The sequence below is a fragment of the Capricornis sumatraensis genome, chromosome 16 (assembly GCF_032405125.1).
Source record: "Capricornis sumatraensis isolate serow.1 chromosome 16, serow.2, whole genome shotgun sequence".
Classification (NCBI taxonomy): Eukaryota; Metazoa; Chordata; class Mammalia; order Artiodactyla; family Bovidae; genus Capricornis; species Capricornis sumatraensis.
This window is the reverse complement of record NC_091084.1, coordinates 80,455,540-80,460,146: the sequence shown is the minus strand read 5'-3', so window position 1 is coordinate 80,460,146 and position 4,607 is coordinate 80,455,540.

The window sequence follows — 4,607 nt, the reverse complement described above, 5'->3', positions numbered from 1 at the left end:
ACATGCCAATTCATTCCCGGTGGGTTTGTTCCTTTCTTCATTCATTTAAGAAGAATTTATTGAGTATCTGATATCTGCCAAGGTACACAGAAAGGCACTGAATCTACAAAGATGAATCAGACAGGGTTTCTGCTTTCAAGGATCTCAGTCTGGGTGGGCGTGGAGGAGGCAGGCCTGTAAACAGATAATCAGACAAAAACATGGCAGATGGCAGAGCTGAGGTGGGAGCACAGCGCTGCTAAGGAGCCCTGAGGAGGAGAGATGGCTTTAGCTAGAGGAGGCAGCGTGGTCTGGGTTTCCCTGGTGGCTCAGATGGCAAAGAATCTGCCTGCAATGCAGAGCACCCAGGTTTGATCCCTGGGATGGGAAGATTCCCTGGAGGAGGGAAAGGCAACCCACTCCAGTATTCTTGCCTGGAGAATCCCATGCACAGAGGAGCCTGACGGGCTACAGTCCATGGGGTTGCAAAGAGCTGGACACGACTGAGTGACTAACGCTTTCACTTTCACTTTTAGGGTGGTCTACAGAGGGGAGGGGACCTCTTGGCTGGACGTTGAAGGTGGAGGGGAATTTGACCAGTGGAGAGCTCTCCCAGAAATGCGGTTGAGAGGGACAACATGTGTGAGGAGAATGTAGTGGTGGGAAAGAGTGGGCTGAGGAAATGGTAAAAATTCAGAGTGGAGGATTCGGGGCTTGGACGTTGGTGGACAAAGTAGAGGTCAACCTTGTCTGCCTTGGGTATTCAGATTTTGTTCTGTTGATTTGGAGAATCAATGCAGACTTTTAAGTAGGAATGTAAACGGATTAGACTGTTGACTATGGTGTGAGATAATATGCCACGTGTGTGTGCTCCATTGTGTTTGACTCTTTGAGACTCCATGGACTGTAGCCTGCCAGGCTCCTCTGTCCATGGAAATTTCCAGGCAAGAATAGTGGAATGGGTTGCCGTTTCCTTCTCCAATAATATGACATAATGATAATAATAATAATAACAGGAGATGGTCTAAAGAGTCAATGGTCAGTTGATTGGGTTGAGACAGGGTCACAAACTCAAATACCAACAGGGCCAGGCGATGACTTGGGAGAACCAGGAGGTCAGCAGGTTGTGTCTTAAGAGGGCAGGTGCCACTCAACTCAGTCAATTGTTGTCCCCGTGGGGACTCAGGTCCAGGGCTGCCGGAACTCCTGAGTTTTCAAGAGCAGCTGGAAACCCAGATCCTTATGTAAAATCTCACCATTTTTAAATGTTGGCAACTAAATTCTACAGAATGCTGCATGGGCCAAATTGAACACATCTGTCAGCCTGATCTATCTGTGGGCCACTGGTTTGCAAATTCTGGGTTGAGAAAAGAGTTTTCTTTTTTTGTAAAGAGAGATCAAAATAGCTTTGGATCTAAAGATTCATGCCTGGAATGATCTTCTCTCCTCTTGCTCTAGCAAATTCTTAATTATTACTTAAGACCCAGTTCAGTTCTCCCCTATAAAGCTTTCCTCAAGACCCACCCTCTCCCACCACACACCCTCAATCACCCCCCAAAAGCCCCCAAAGCACAGTCACCGTGTGTCAATGCTCCATCATACCTTTTATATTCCCATGATGGATGTGTGCCCAGTTGTGACCAACTCTTGGTGACCCCATGGACTGTGGCCCTCCAGGCTCCTCTGTCCATGGAATTTTCCAGGCAAGAATACTGCAGTGGGTTGCCATTTCCTTCTTCAGGGGATCTTCCTGACCCAGGGATCAAACTCATGTCTCCTGTGGCTCCTGCATTGGCAGGCAGATTCTTTACCACTGAACCACCTGGAGAATTCAAATGCCTTCAAGAAAGCTATGAGGCAGGAGAGAAGTCAGCACCAAAAGAGACACAGAATCAACATTGCTGATTAGTGGACGGAATCCATGCTTGTAGGAGAAGTGGATGAAACTTACAACACGGGTCCTTGCAGCAGTCAGCTCCTGGCTGGCAGGACTCAGCCTGGAGGAGAGGGAAGCAAACTGGCTATGAAAGGAAATATGAGATGGTCGGGAGCAGGTTGGGCTCTTGGGATTTCAGAGAAGGCTCCACACTCTGAGTTTCTGTAGGATTTTTTTTTCTTTACATAAACTGAGACTTATATTCAATAATGCTGCTGCTGCTGCTGCTAAGTCGCTTTAGTCGTGTCCGACTCTGTGTGACCCCATAGACGGCAGCCCACCAGGCTCCGCCATCCCTGGAATTCTCCAGGCAAGAACACTGGAGTGGGTTGCCATTTCCTTCTCCAATGCATGAAAGTGAAAAGTGAAAGTGAAGTTGCTCAGTCGTGTCCGACTCTTTGCAACCCCATGGACTGCAGCCTACCAGGATCCTCCATCCATGGGATTTTCCAGGCAAGAGTACTGTAGTGGGGTGTCATTGCCTTTTCAGTTCAGTTCAGTTCAGTTCAGTCACTCAGTTGTGTCCAATGCTTTGCGACCTCATGAATCGCAGCACGCAGGCCTTCCTGTCCATCACCAACTCCCAGAGTTCACTCAGACTCATGTCCATCGAGTCAGTGATGCCATCCAGCCATCTCATCCTCTGTCGTCCCCTTCTCCTCCTGCCCCCAATCCCTCCCAGCATCAGAGTCTTTTCCAATGAGTCAATTCTTCACATGAATTGGCCAAGTATTGGAGTTTCAGCTTTAGCATCATTCCTTCCAAAGAAATCCCAGGGCTGATCTCCTTCAGAATGGACTGGTTGGATCTCCCTGCAGTCCAAGGGACTCTCAAGAGTTTTCTCCAACACCACAGTTCAAAAGCATCAATTTTTTGGTGCTCAGCCTTCTTCACAGTCCAACTCTCATATCTATACATGACCACAGGAAAAACCATAGCCTTGACTTGACGGACTTTAGTTGGCAAAGTAATGTCTCTGCTTTTGAATATGCTGTCTAGGTTGGTCATAACTTTTCTTCCAAGGAATAAGCGTCTTTTAATTTCATGGCTGCAGTCACCATCTGCAGTGATTTTGGAGCCCCAAAAAATTAAGTCTGACACTGTTTCCACTGTTTCCCCATCTATTTCCCATGAAGTGATGGGACTGGATGCCATGATCTTCATTTTCTGAATGTTGAGCTTTAAGCCAAATTTTTGACTCTCCTCTTTCACTTTCATCAAGAGGCTTTTTAGTTCCTCTTCACTTTCTGCCATAAGGGTGGTGCCATCTGCATATCTGAGGTTATTGATATTTCTCCTGGCAATTTTGATTCCAGCTTGTGTTTCTTCCAGTCCAGCATTTCTCATGATGTACTCTGCATAGAAGTTAAATAAGCAGGGTGACAATATACAGCTTTGACATATTCCTTTTCCTATTTGGAACCAGTCTGTTGTTCCATGTCCAGTTTTAACTGTTGCTTCCTGAGCTGCATACAGATTTCTCAAGAGGCAGCTCAGGTGGTCTGGTATTCCCATCTCTTTCAGAATTTTCCACAGTTTATTGTGATCCACACAGTCAAAGGCTTTGGCATAGTCAATCAAGCAGAAATAGATGTTTTTCTGGAACTCTCTTGCTTTTTCCATGATCCAGCGGATGTTGGCAATTTGATCTCTGGTTCCTCTGCCTTTTCTAAAACCAGCTTGAACATCAGGAAGTTCACGGTTCACATATTGCTGAAGCCTGGCTTGGAGAATTTTGAGCATTACTTTACTAGCGTGTGAGATGAGTGCAATTGTGTGGTAGTTTGAGCATTCTTTGGCATTGCCTTTCTTTGGGATTGGAATGAAAACTGACCTTTTCCAGTCCTGTGGCCACTGCTGAGTTTTCCAAATTTGCTGGCATATTGAGTGCAGCACTTTCACAGCATCATCTTTCAGGATTTGAAACAGCTCAACTGGAATTCCATCATCTCCACTAGCTTTGTTCGTAGTGATGCTTTCTAAGGCCCACTTTACTTCACATTCCAGGATGTCTGGCTCTAGATGAGTGACCACACCATCGTGGTTATCTGGGTCGTGAAGATCTTTTTTGTACAGTTCTTCTGTGTATTCTTGCCACCTCTTCTTAATATCTTCTGCTTCTGTTAGGTCATAACATTTCTGTCCTTTATCGAGCCCATCTTTGCATGAAATGTTCCCTTGGTATCTCTAGTTTTCTTGAAGAGATCTCTAGTCTTTCCCATTCTGTTGTTTTCCTCTATTTCTTTGCATTGATCGCTGAAGAAGGCTTTCTTATCTCTTCTTGCCCTTCTTTGGAACTCTGCATTCAGATGCTTATATCTTTCCTTTTCTCCTTTGCTTTTCGCTTTTCTTCTTTTCACAACTATTTTTAAGGCCTCCCCAGACAGCCATTTTTCTTTTTTGCATTTCTTTTCCATGGGGATGGTCTTGATCCCTGTCTCCTGTACAATGTCACGAACCTCATTCCATAGTTCATCAGGCACTCTATCTATCAGATCTAGGCCCTTAAATCTATTTCTCACTTCCACTGTATAATCATAAGGGATTTGATTTAGGTCATACCTGAATGGTCTAGCGGTTTTCCCTACTTTCTTCAATTTAAGTGTGAATTTGGCAATAAGGAGTTCATGATCAGTGCAAGCAGCTGCGCTGGCCAGCGCACTCAGTGCAAGCGGCTGCCACGGCTGAGAGG